Below are 15161 nucleotides of genomic sequence, written 5' to 3'. Positions count from 1 at the left end.
AACAAGTCATTTTCTCGCTCCAGCAACAGTTCAAAATCAATGTACAAATGACAAAATTAGTATGCTTTATTCTTGGCACGTGGGTGTGTGCATGACAGATGGATGATTGTCTCCCTATAAGTGCATTTTAGCAGACATTCCCTTGCATGATGCACTGCAAGTAGTGCTATATAAGCTCACGGAAAGAATGGAATCTTCTTATTCAGGAACATTTCCAATTTGAGATGAAGGGCTTGAATGGTCACATGTGTTTATTCAATGGCTGTTTGGACCATGGGGAAATCCTGAAATCCTGTTGCATGCCAGAGCTTTTTGCCTCTGATCTGCTCTGGAAATAGGGAATGATACATAGTCATTTCTGACAGAATGGAGCTACCGAGACCATATTTATGCAGAAGTGCATAGAGAATTATGAGATATGACTGATATCATCTGTGACAGCCTGGAAGGCTCCAGTAGCATAACAATGAAATGCTACTGTGACCTTGAGTGCCACAGGTAATGCACTCCTGGCTGTGCTGCATGATCTGAGTCTTCCCTCCATGAAGGCACAGATCTCTGTAATGACCTCCTTGGTAAAGCACAGTCTCCCTCACGAGTCTTGGATCATTTGAATTTCGGAGTAGTGTGCTCAAATTACTCTGGGTGGACAGGGCCTCCTGCTTTCGTATTGTTTCTGCCCCCCATGCCCCTATCTCCTGCAACAGCTGGTGCTCCTCTCCATGGCCTCAGCTCCTCCTCGATACCAAGGGGGCTAACTGGCAAGATTTCCACGATCAGACACTTTCTTTCTTCGAATGACTCTTAGAAGGTTGTGTGTTGACTCTTTTTCGAAATCCTAAGGGAATTTCAGGGAAAAAGTGTTGATAGAGTGCTGGGTGAATTCTTGACGAACTGTCCCCGAATGTTTCCCAAATTGTATCTAAAACACTCTTCAAACACAGTGTAGTCAGTTGGTCACCAATAGCAAGTGAACAGTGAAACCTGAGCATGGATCCATTAGCACTCACAATCTTCATGAGCGACTCCTTTTACATCTGTCCAGCTGGTAGCGGTTATGAAAGGTCGGTGATTGTCACGCTAGCCAGATGAATGGCATGCAGCCTCTTTAATGAGCACTGGAACCAATTTACTTGGTCATCAGAGCCACAATCATCCCTGGGATGGCTGGTCCTTGCACCTGCTAAGACACCTTTACCAAGATGGTGTCTTGTGCTAAAGGTGGGCGAACTAGGTATTGTAGCTCAAGACCCCGTTTTGGCCACCTTGGAGATGCTTAATTACCCACAGCACTAGCACTACAGCAAGGAAATATCCCCGGAGAGTGGAATAAGTAACACTGAGCTCTTTAGTATTTCAGTAACAGACATTTACCATTCTGGGCAATCTACTCAAAAAAGGGAACCCCACCTGGGCTCCCAAGTACATCCCTAACTCTACACATGGAAACGTCCTCTGCTGTGAACCTCTAAGAATGTAGCTGCAAGAATCCATGAAATAGGGATCTCAGTCCCTCAGGTGTCTCCCCACCCCTGCTGCATATCGAAGGTAAGTATAGAAATGCATTTGTTATAATTCATTAGGTCCAATTAATTGTTGGATGTCTTTGTGTTTCGTCCAGACTTTTCCGTATCTCATTTCACTCCAGATTGAGAGGTCGACCTGCTTTCCCTGGATTAGTACTATTCTCCTGACCATCAATACAACTCCATACCTCACAGAACAGCTCTTCTCCACTCCACTAACTTTCACTTTCCTTTGCTTATCCAACTTGCAATAGTTAAGTATTAACTGCTTCTACACCAAACTATAACTACAGACTTACTGCCCGCTTTCTACCCTGTATCTATTACAATTGCAATATATGTTCTCCCCTGACATCTCCCCCGAATGTTACTATATTACTGTTTATATCCTATAGTTAGCATAGAGAGCTGCATTAAAGGAAAAGGGATAGAAACCATAGCCATACATTGGGCATGATGCAGCAGAAAACTTTGAACATCTGATGAGAAATAATGATTAAATCAATAACAATACAAACTTTAGCACTAATATCTATGTGGTGTGATGAGAATGTATACCATGCATTTACAGCACATAAAACAGGCCGACATGTCCCTACCGGTGTTCCGTACAACTGTCCTTCCATCCTCTTCATCTAACTCCATTAACAAATCCTTCTATTCCTTTCTCCCTTCTCTGTTTATTCAGATTCCCCTTAAATGCGCCTGCACTATTTGCCTCAACTATTCCATGTGGCAGTGAATTCCATAGTCTAACCATTCTCTGGGTAAAATAGTTTCTTCTGAATTCGCTATTGGATTTACTAGTATTTTGTATTATCTTTGGTCCATACCATAAACTCTGCTTTCTAGTTACCTACTCTGCCCCTCTCACTACAAACCGCCTCAGGCTGAACCAGACTATTCGTAATCTTGGTGTCTTATTTGGCTCGGAGATACATTTCTTATCCGATATCTGTCGCAATCCAAAGACCACCTATTTCCACTTCCATAGCATTGTCTGCCTTTGCTTGTTTTAGTTGGTCCATGCCATTGGCACCTCTGGCTTGACTATCTCAATGTACTCAATGTCCCCACCTTAAATGTCCCCACGTACTTCACATGAGCATTATCAAACAAAATTTGACGCCAAGTCAATGGGGATATTAGGGCAGATGACAAAAAGCTTGGTCAAAGCGATAGGATTTAAGGGGCATTTTAAAGAAGAAAAGATAGGTAGAGCTGCAGCAAGTAGCAATGAGGCTATTTCAGAGCTTCGAGGCAAACAGCTGAAGCAGTGGTGGAGTGATTAAAATTGGGGGTGTGCAAGAGGTCAGGATTGGAAAGTGTGGAGATGCTACAGGGTTGTAGGACTGGAGGAGGTTCATAAGATAGCGAGGGGTATGACTATGAGGTATTGGAAAACAAAGATGAGAATTTTGAAAATGAGGCATTGCTCAATTAGTAGACAATGTAGGTGAGCAGACACAGAGGTGAATGGGAGTGGTGTAAGTTAAGATATGGGCAGCAGAGTTTTGGATGAACTTAGGTTTATGGAAGGTGAAAGATAGGAGGCCGGCCAGGCGTGTGTTGGAACAGTCAGGTCTGGATCTAAAAGCATGGATGAGGGTTTCAGCAGCAACTACAGGCCAGTTACTTTAATATCCCTGGTGGTTAAAGTTTTAAAACAATAATTAGGGATGAATGAATAGGGATAAAACATAAGAAAACTTGCACGCTGGAAAGTTAAGTGCCAAATGAACTTTCACATAAATAAGTTTGAGGTAATACATTTTGGTAGGAAAAAGACTAACAACACCATTCCTTAGGAAATAAAAAAGTAAATGGGGCAGAAAAATAAATGGATCCGGGTGTACAGGTAAAAATAAACAATTTAAAGCAGCAAAACAATTAACAATTCCAACAAGGCACCGTGACTTACTTCTTGGGGAATATAATTCCAAGGAAGTAAAGTTGTATTAAATGTGGATATGACCTTGGTCAGGCTGCACTTAGTGCACTTAGCACAGTTCTGGTATCCATCTCATAAAATGGACCTGTAAATGCTGGTAAAAGTTCAAAAAGGATTTACTTAAATAGTACCAAAACTGATAGATTACAGTTATTGGGAATGATTGAACAGGTTGGGGCTTTGTTGTTTACAAAAGATAACACTTAAAGGAGACTTGATAGAGGTCTTTAAAATCATGCACGGGTTGAGCAGGATTATGTGGAGTTCCCACTTGTGGAAGAATCCAAAACTAGGAGCCATAAATACTATTTAGTTAAAAATAAACATTAAAATAAGAAGAAATGTCTTTAGTCTCAGTGGTTAGAATGTGGAACTCGCTACCACAGGAAGTGATTGAGGCAAACAGCTTCGATGCTTTCAAACGGAAACCAAATGAGTGCAAGTGAGAAAAAGGAATTGGAAACATATGCTGAAAGGCCGGGATGAGGTAAATGGAATGGGAGGAGTCTCGCACGGGGAATAAACACAAGCACAGACGAGTTGGGCCAAATGGCCCGTTAGAGTCATAGAGTTATTGCAGCACAGAAACAGGCTCTTTGGCCCTTCGTGTCCGTTCTGGCCATCAAGCACTATTCTCATCCCATTTTCCAGCACTTGGCCCGTAGCCTTGTATGCTATGGCGTTTCAAGTGATCATCTAAGTACTTCTTAAATGTTGTGAGTGTTCATGCCTCTACCACCCCATTCAGGCAATGTGTTCCAGATCCCAACCACCCTCTGGGTGAATTTTTTCCCTCAAATCCCCTCTAAACCTCCTGCCACTTACCTTAAATCTATGCCCCCTGGTTATTGACTCCTCCACTAAGGGAAAACGTTTCTATCTACCCTATCTATGACCCTCATAATTTTGTATACCTCGATAACGCCCCCCTCAGCCTTCTCTGCTCTAACGAAAACAACCCTAGCCTATCTGGTCGCTCTTCATAGTTGAAATGCTCCAGCCCAGGCAACATCCTGGTGGATCTCCTCTGCACCCTCTCCAGTGCAATCACATCCTTCCTATAGTGTGGCAAACAGAACTGTGCACATTACTCCAGCTGTGGACTAACTACTGTTTTGTACAGCTCCATCGTAACCTCCCTGCTCTTATATTTTATGCTTCGGCTAATAAAGGCAGGTATCCCATATGCCTTCCTAACCACCTTATCTCCCTGTGCTGCTGCCTTCAGTGATCGATGGATAACTACACAAAGGTCCCTCTGACCCTCTGTACTTCCTATGCTTCAAGCATCCATTGTATATTCCCTTGCCTTGTTACTCCTTGAAAAATGCATCACCTCACACTTCTGAGAATTAAATTCCATTTGCCACTGCTCTGCCCATCTTACCAGACCATTTATATCTATATCTATGGCTCTCCTCCTCACTATGACACCACCACTTTTCGTGCCATCTGCGAAGTTACTGATCATACCTCCTATATTTACGTCTAAATCATTAATGTACAGTACAAACAGCAAGGGACCCAGCACCAATCTCTGTGGTACACCACTGGTTACAGACCTGCAATTACAAAAACAACCCTCGACCGTCAACCTCTGCCTCCAGCCACTAAGTCAATTTTGGATCCAATTTGCCAAATTGCCCTGGATCCCATGGGCACTTAACTTCTTAACCAATCTCCCATGCGAGACCTTATCAAAAGCCTTACTGAAGTCCATGTACACAATATCAACTGCTTTACCCTCATCTAGACACCTCGTCACCTCCTCGAAAAATTCAATCAAATTTATTAGACACGATCTCCCCCTGACAAAGCCATGCTGTCTATCCTTGATTAATCCATAACTCCCCAAGTGGAGATTAATTCTGTCCCTCAGAATTTTTTCCAATAGTTTCCCTGCCACTGATGTTAGACTCACTGGCCTGTAATTTCCTGGTTTATCCCTGCTACCCTTCTTAAATAACGGTACAACATTCGCTGTCCTCTAGTCCTTTGGCACCTCTCCTGTGGACACAGAGGATTTGAAAATTTGTGTCAGAGCCCCTGCAAACTCCTCCCTTGCCTCACATAACAGCCTGGGATACAACTCATCTGGGCCTGGGGATTTATCCACTTTTAAGCCTGCTAAAACAGCTAATACTTCCTCCCTTTCAGTGCTAATTTGTTCAAGTACACTACAATCCCCCTCACTGATCTCTACACCTACATTGTCCTTCTACATAGTGAACACTGATGAATAGTAATCATTTAAAACCTCACCTATGTCCTCTGGCTCCACACGCAGTTCATCATGTTGGTCTCTGATGGGCCCCACTCTTTCCCTGGTTATCCTTTTGCCCTTAAATGCTTACAAAACACCTAACGATTTTGCTGTATCTTGCCCGCCAGTGTTTTTTCACGCCCCCTCCTCGATCTCATAATTACTTTTTAAGTACCCGCCTACACATTCAATACTCGTCCAGAGCCTCCACTGTTTTCAGCCCTCTGAATCTGCCACAGCCCCCTTTTGTTACCTTATCCAATCCTCTATATCCCTTGACATCCAGGTCTCCCTGGACTTGTTGGTCCTACCTTTCATCTTTATGGGAACATGTTGGCCCTAAATTGTCACTTTTTGAATGACTCCCACTGGTCTGATGTAGACTTTGCTTCAAGTAGCTGTTCCCAGTCCACTTTGGCCAAATTTTGTTTTTTCATATTGAAATCGGCCTCCCCCAATTTAGTACCTTTATTTCAGGTCCATCTTTGTCCTTTTCCATAACGACCTTAAATATTACAGAGTTATGGGCACTATTCCTGAAATGCTCCCCCACTGACACTTCTACCAGTTGTCCGGCTTCATTCCCTAAGATTAGTACCAGTACCGCCCCTACTCTCGTAGGACTTTCTAAGTGCTGGCTCAAAAAGGTCTCCTGAATTCACTTTCAAAATTCTGCCCCCTTTAAGCTTTTTGCACTAAGACTATCCCATATTGGGGAAGTTGAAGTCCCCTACTTTATTACTCTATTATTTTTACAACTCTGAGATTTTCCTACATATCTGCTCCTCGATCTCTCCCTGACTATTTGGAGGCCTGTAGCACTCTCCCAGCCAAAGGATTGCACGCTTTTTATTTTTATGTTCTACCCAAATGGCCTCATTTGAGGAACCTTCGAAGATATCATCCCTCCTTACTGCAGATCCTTGATCAATAGTGCAATGCCACCTCCTCTTTTAACCACTTCCTGGCACGCCTGAAGATTCTATACCCTGGAATATTAAATTGTCAGTCCTGACCTTCCCTCAACCATACCTCTGTGATAGCAAAAGTATCATATTCCCATGTGTTAATCAACACCCTCAATTCACCTGCCTTACTTGTAAGACTCCTTGCGTTAGAATAGATGCAATGCAGCCTTGCATTATTTGCTTGTGCCTTAGCAGTCGATATTTGCTCTGCCGTCCAGACTGACATCGTTTTTCTTCTATATTTGGCTGTGCATCAACCCCTACAGTACCTTCACTCTGTATCCCATCCCTCTGCCCAATTAGTTTAAACCCCTCTAACAGCACTGGAAAACCTCCCTGCAAGGAAGTTGGTCCCGTTGTGGTTTAGGTGCAACCTGTCCGACGTATAGAACATAGAACATAGAACAATACAGCACAGTACAGGCCCTTCGGCCCACGATGTTGTGCCGAACCTTTAACCGACTCTAAGATCAAACTAACTACCTACCCTTCATTCTACTATCATCCATGTACCTATCCAAGAGGCACTTAGATGCCCCTAATGTATCTGCTTCTACTACCACCGCCGGCAGCGCATTCCACGCACCCACCACTCTCTGTGTAAAGAATCTACCTCTGACATCTCCCTGAAACCTTCCTCCAATCACCTTAAAATTATGCCCCCTGGTGATAGCCCTTTCCACCCTGGGAAAAAGTCTCTGGATATCCATTCTATCTATGCCTCTCATCGTCTTGTACCCCTCTATCAAGTCACCTCTCATCCTTCTTCGCTCCAATGAGAAAAGCCCTAGCTCCCTCAATCTTTCTTCGTAGGACATGCCCTCCAGTCCAGGCAGCATCCTGGTAAATCTCCTCTGCACCCTCTCTAAAGCTTCCACATCCTTCCTATAATGAGGCGACCAGAACTGAGCACAATATTCCAAGTGTGGTCGAACCAGGGCTTTATAGAGCTGCAGCATAACCTCGCAGCTCTTAAACTCAATCCCCCTGTTAATGAAAGCCAACACACCATACGCCTTCTTAACAACCCTATCAACTTGGGTGGCAACTTTGAGCGATCTATGGACATGGACCCCAAGATCCCTCTGTTCCTCCACACTACCAAGAATCCTGTCTTTAAGCCTGTATTCCACATTCAAATTCGACCTTCCAAAATGAATCACTTCACACTTTTCCAGGTTGCACTCCATCTGCCACTTCTCAGCCCAGCTCTGCATCCTGTCAATGTCCCGTTGCAACCTACAACAGCCTTCCACACTATCCACAACTCCAGCAACCTTCGTGTCATCGGCAAACCTGCCAACCCAGCCTTCCACTTCCTCATCCAAGTCATTTATAAAAATCACAAAGAGCAGAGGTCCCAGAACAGATCCTTGTGGAACACCACTGGTCACCGAGCTCCATGCTGAATACTTTCCATCTACTACCACCCTCTGACTTATATGGGCCAGCCAATTCAATTTTTCCTACTAAAGTGGAAAACCTCGCGTTTCTCCACATTGTATTCCCTGTGCCAATTTTTTGCCCATTCGCTTAGCATTCCAAATCCCCTTGAAGCTTCTTTGCATCCTTCTCACTACTCGCACTGCCACCTAGTTTTGTGTCATCTGCAAATTTGGAAATGTTACGTTGAATTCCCAGATCCAAATCATTGATATCGATTCTGAATAGCTGGGGCCCAAGCACTGATCGTTATGGTACCCCACTAGTCACAGCCTGCCAATCCGAAAATGACCCATTTATTCCTATTCTCTGTTTTCTGTCTGTTAACCAGTTATCCATACCAGTATATTTATCCCAATCCCACGTGCTCTAATTTTGTTTACTAACTTCTTATGTGGGAACTTATCAAAAGCTTTCTGAAAATCTAAATATACCACATCCACCCATTTCCCCTTACCTATTCTTCTAGACACATCCTCAAAAAACTCCAACAGGTTTGTTAAACATGATTTCCCTTTCATAAATCCACGTTGACTCTGCCCAATCCTACCATTATTTTCAAAGTGTCCTATCATGCATCCTTTGTTATTAATTCTAGCAGTTTCCATACGACTGATGTTAGACTAACAGGTCTGTACTTCCCTGTTTCCTGTCTCCCTCCTTTCATAAATAATGGGGTTACATTTGCCACCTTACAATCTGTAGGAACCATTCAGAATCTATAGAATTTTGAAAGATGCCCAATAATGCATTTACTATCTCTACAGCCGCCACTTTCAACACTGTGGCATATAGATCATCAGGTCCAGGAGAATTATTTAGTTTAAGTCTCATCAATTTCTCTTGTTTCTTTTTTACTAATATTAATATCTTGCAGTTCCTCGGCTACACTAGTTCCTTGATTCTCCATTAGTTCTGGGTGTTTTTTAGTATTTTCTTCCAGGAAGACAGACACAAAGAATTTGTTTAGTTTCTCTGCTATTTCCTTATTCCCCACTATAAAGTCTCCTGACTCCGCTTGTAATGGACCCACATTTGTCTTTGCTAATCTTTTCCATTTAACATACCTATCGAAGCCTTTACAGTCCATTTATATTTTTCTCGCTAGTTTACTCTTATATTATATTTTCTTTGTCTTATTCTTTTTTTGTCCTCTTTGCAGAATTCTGAAATGCTCCCAATCCTCAGGCTTACCATTTTTTGGGACAATTTTATATTCCTCTTCCTTTGCTCTAACACAATCCTTGATTTCTTTCATTAGCCACGGTTGAAACACTTTCCTTGCTGGGTTTTTGTGCATTAAAGGAATGTAGTTTTGCTGTAAACTGTGTACCAGTTCTTTAAAAGTTAGCCTTTACCTGTCTACCATCCTACCTTTTAATGTAGTTTCCCAATGAACCATAGCCAATTTGCTCCTCATACCTTCATAGTTACCTGCTTAGATTTAACACCCTAGATTCTGATTGAACTACATGCTAGTCACATCCTCAAAAAGCTCCAACATGTTTGTTAAACATGATTTCCCTTTCATAAATCCATGTTGACTCTGCCCAATCCTACAATTATTTTCTAAGTGTCCTATCACGTATCCTTTGTTATTAATTCTAGCAGTTTCCATACGACTGATGTTAGACTCACAGGCCTGTACTTCCCTGTTTACTGTCTCCCTCCTTTCTTAAATAATGAGGTTACATTTGCCACCTTCCAATCTGTAGGAACCATTCCATCATGTTATGGTCACTCTTTCCTAAAGGCTCCTTTGCAACAAGATTATTCATTAGCCCTTTTTTATTGCACAATGCTAGATCTAAAATAGCCTGTACCCTAGCTGCTTCCTCAACATGCTACTCTGGAAACCATCTCACATACATTCCAAGAATTTGACCTCCACAATAATAGTACTAATAAGTTTTCCCAGTCTATATGTCGATTGAAATCCCCCATGATTACTATATTACCCTTGTTACATGCACCTCTGATTTCCTGATTTATACTTGATTTACATTATCACTGCTGTTTGGTAGCCTATAAACAACTCTGAGAAATGTTTTATGCCCCTTGTTATTTCTTAGTGCCATCCAAACTGATACTACATCTTGATCTTTAGAAATCATGTCATCTCTCACTACAGTACAAATGCCCTCTTTAATGAACACCACCCACCACCTATTCCCAGCTTCTTTTCCTTCCTGAATGTCATGTTCTCTCGGATATTCAGGTCCGAGCTTTGGTTTCCTTTTAGCCACATCTCTGTAATGGCTATCAGGCCATACATTTGAATTTCTATTTGAGATGACAATTCACCCGTTTTATTGCGAATACTGCAAGCATTTTTATAAAGAACCGTTAATCAATTTTTTGTACTATTTTTGAAACCTCTGGCCCTATCTGCTGGCACACTGTTAAGTTTACAATCACTGTCCCTTCCTGCCATATTCTGATCATTATTACGTTTATTGCTACCTTGATCTATTGCCTTGTCATTTCCCTTTAATTTACTCAATCTTCTCCACTGATCCCTTCCCCCCTCTATTTAGTTTAAAGCTCTCTCTACTTCCCTAGTTATGCAACTCGCTAGAACACTGTTTCCAGCATGGTGCAGGTGAAGTCCTTCCCAACGGTATAGCCTCCACTTACCCCACTACTGATGCCAGTGCCCCACAAACTGGAACCTACTTTTTCCACACCAGTCTTTCAGCCATGCGTTCATCTCTCTAATCTTATTTACCCATGCCAATTTGTACGTGGCTCAGGTAATAATACAGACATTATTACCTCTGAGGTTCTCCTTTTTAATTTAGTGACGAGCTCCTCATATTCCTTATGCAGTACACTTTCCTAGCCCCATCTATGTCATTGGTACCTTTGTAGACCATGACCACTGGATCCTCCCCCTCCCATTGCAAGTTCCTCTCCAGCCATGAGCAGATGTCCCGAACCCTGGCACCAGGCAGGCAGTACAGTCTTCTGGACTGTCGCTCTTGGCTGCAGAGAACAGCGTCTATCCCCCTGACTATATTATCCCCTCCTACCACTACATTACTTTTAACTCCTCTCACTTGAATAGCTTTCTGTACCATGGTGCCATGGTCAGTCTGCTCATCCACATTACAGCCCTCACTCTTGTCCATACAAGCTGAAAGAACCTTGAACTTGTTGCTCACTCACAAGGGCCGAGGCTGCTCCACTCCCACCTTTTCAATTCCCTTACCTGTCTGACTCACTGTCACACCATCCTGTCTCTGACAACTGACCAAATCAGATCATCCTATCCTAAGGGGTGCCTTCTGGAGCAAAGTGTCCAGGTAACCTTTCCCGTCCCTGATGCATAGCAATGTTTGCAGTTCAGCTCCAGCTCATCTACTCTGAGTCAAAGCCCCTCAAACCGCAGACACTAACTAGAGACGTGGTTGCCATGAATTACCTTGGTATCCAGGAGCTCCCACATGCTGTAACCTGTCCCGCCATCTTTATTGTATTAATTATAGTAAATTCATTTTCATTAATTATTTTATAGTTCTCCTCTTCACTGAACCCTCTCACTCACCAAACACCCTTCTTCACACTCCGCAGCACTCAGTGCAGACAGTGCAAAAATCAAAGACGTTTCTGGTGAGCTCTGGACATTAATTAGTCAGCAGAGTGCGGTATGAATCCAAGTGGATCAACTGCAACTAAATTGAAGATCTACAGAAATAGTGTTTGAATAAAAATGTATAAATATCTGTATGTTATTATTGGAAATGCAGTTTTTAAAAAATTTGTAACTGCGTTCTGCACATTTTTCTTCCTGTTTGGAAAGTCTGGCAATTCACTATAAGTAATAAAATACCGTTGTGATCCTTTGAATTTAAATAATTCCGAGAAAACGAAAAGCAGTATCACCTCTTCTGCACTCAGTGAGAAACTGAATTGTGACTTACTTTTTAGCTAAACGGTGCTGCAACCGCTCTGGGAGTGTTTGGTGGGACAGTGTTGATGGAGGATTACTTTGTATCCACCCCATGCAGTACCTGGTCTGGAAGTGCTTACCGAATGCTGTAAGTGCTTTACTCTGTATCTAGCCATACTGTAGTGCACATAGAAGTGTTTGATGGTTCAGGGTAGAGGGGGCTTTATGCTGTATCTAAGCTGTCCTGTGCCTGGCCTGAGAGTGTTTGATGAGGCAGTGTAGAGGAAGGTTTCTACTGTATGCAACCCTGGAAGTGTTTGGGCAAAAGATGCAAGGGAAATTTGAGGAAACACTTTTTTTACACATTGTGTGGCAATGGCCTGGAACTCGCTGCCCACAAATGTGGTGGCAGCGGAGAGAATCATTGACTTCAAGAGGAAGTTGGATGGCCACTTGAGAGAAATAGACTGGCAAGGCCACAGGGTTCGAGCCCGGGACTGGGACTGACAGCATGTCACTGTGGCGAGCCAACATAGACTTGATGGGCCAAATGGCCTCCTTCTGTGCTGTAAATGACTCTATGATTCTTACTAAGGCTGTAGAAATATTGGGCTGAATTTTATCAGTGCTGCAAAAGCAGCAGCCTTCCGACCTGGAAGTGCCGCCGCACAGCCCCTGCACCGGGGCTTATTTAAATGGAGGAGCTGGAGCGGCCGCCCCCGATGCGGTACAGCCGGCAGCCGCTGGCTCTCCGGCAATGGCGTCCGACGCCGCCATGCAGGCGCCAGCGCCATTTTAAAGAGCTTCAAACCCTTAGCAAAAATTTACATTTTTGAATGTATATTAAAGAATTAGAAGATGGAGGCCCTTTCGCAACATCCTCGCCCCCCCCCCTCCCCACCCCATCATTGGTCATTTCATTGCCCTAAATCCACAAAACTTATTTTATTCCCGACCTGAACGTTCCACCCCAACCATCTGACATTTACCCTTCAACCCCTTCCCAATATCCCCACAGCCAATAAAAAGTGTTTTCCCCACTCCCCATCCCTCCTGCCCTGATAATTTCATTCCTCCCCACCAGTGTCTCGCCTGGGAACTCCAATGGTGTTCGGAAGCTGCACGAATGTAAATTCGGCGTGGGATGGCCGCTGTCAGCAGGCAAGTTAATTTTCATTTTATTAATGCTCATTTAAATATTTAGATGAACGCCCCACCACCCAGCATCGTGGGGGCTGCACCGGGGCCTATCTGCCACTGCTAATATCCAGCAGGGCCTTCTTGACTTTGCGGATCGAGGCAGGCCTCTCCCGGTAGAATTTTATGCCCCCCACCCACGCCATGACCCCTGACGTTGAGAGGCTTGTAAAACTCAGCCTATAAGGATAGAAGAAATATCAGCAGGTGTAGGCCATATGGCCCTGGCACCTACTGGCTATTCAATACAATCATGCCCGATCTTCTGCCTTAACTGCACTTTCCAGCCCTTTCCCAGATCCCTTGATTCCCTGAGAGACCAAAGATCTATCTCAACCTTTAATATACTGGAGGATAGAGCATCCACAGACATCTGAGCAGAGAATTCCAAAGACTCACAACATTTCTCCTCCATCTCAGTTCTAAATGATCGGCCCCTTATCTTGAGACTGTCCCCCCTATTCTAGCCTCATAAGCTAGGGGAAAACACCTCCTAGCATCTACCCTGTCGACCCCCTTTGGAGTCTTGTATGTTTCAATTAGATCACTTCTCCTTTTTATTAAACTCTAGAGAGTATAGGCACAGTTTACTTAGCTTCTCGCCATAAGACAGCTCTGTCATCCCAGGAACCAATCTGCTGAACGTTCTCTGTACCATCTCTAAGGCAAGTAATTCCTTACTTAAATACAGTACTCCTGGTATGGTCTCACCAAATTCCTATATAAATGCAGCAAATTGTCCTTCTACTTGTACTCCAATAAAGGTGAACATGCCATCTGCCTTTGCAATTGCTTGCTGTTACCTGCATGCAAAATCTTCAGTGTGGCCTGTACAAGTAACCCCAGGTACATTTGGACAACAACATTTAAGAAGTCTTTCACTCCTTAAAAAAAAATCTGCTTTTCTGTTCTTAATGTCAAAGTGAATAACCTCACATTTCCCCACATTATACTCAATGCACAATGTATTGCCCACTCACGTAATTTGTCTCTAGCTCTTTGCAGCCTCTCACTGTCCATCTCACAGCTTACATTCCCACCTAACTTAGTATTTTCGGCAAACTTGGATGCATTACTCTCGGTTTTCTTCTTCTTAGTCATTAATATAGATTGTTAATAGCTGAGAACCTAGCACTGATCTTTGTGGCACTTCACTTATTACTGCCTGCCAGCTCGAAAATGCCGTATTTATCTCTACTGTCTCCTTCCTGTCCATGAACCAATCTCCCATCCTAATGCTGCTATATTGCCCCGACATCCATGAGCCCTTTACTTGTATATTAACCTTTCATGTGGTAACTTATTGATTGCCATTTGGAAATCCAAGTATTCTACATCTACTGGTTCCCCCTTTATCACTTCTACTCGTTACAGCCTCAAAAACCGTAACACATTTGTCAAACACAATTTCCCTTTCGTAAAACCATGTTGATTCTGTCTGATCACGCTATGATTGTCAAAGGTAATTGTTAACAATTTTAACACGACTGATGTCAGGGTAACTGGCCTGTAGTTCCCTGTTTTCTCTCTCCCTACATTCTTGAATAGAGGCGCTTTATTTGCTAACTTCCAATGCACCGGGAATGTTCTAGAATCTAGGGAATTTTGGAAAATCGTAACCCGTGCAACCAGTATCTCTGCAACTAGATGTAGATCATCAGATCCTGGAGATTTTTCGGCTTTTAGTTCCTTAAATTTCTCCAATACTTTTTCTCTGCAGTTATTAATTACCTTAATTTTCTCCATATTATTAGCCCATTGGTTACCCTCTATTTCTAGTATGAAATTTATGTCTCCTACTGTGACGATGGACACAAAATATTTGTTCAACATCTCTGCCATTTTCTTATTATCCGTGATAATTTCTCCTGTCTCTACCTCTAAGGGACATTTGCTTTAGCTACTGTCCTCATTTTATATA

Source organism: Heterodontus francisci, chromosome 17 (assembly GCF_036365525.1).
Source record: "Heterodontus francisci isolate sHetFra1 chromosome 17, sHetFra1.hap1, whole genome shotgun sequence".
Lineage (NCBI taxonomy): Eukaryota > Metazoa > Chordata > Chondrichthyes > Heterodontiformes > Heterodontidae > Heterodontus > Heterodontus francisci.
This window is presented reverse-complemented; position numbering follows the sequence as displayed.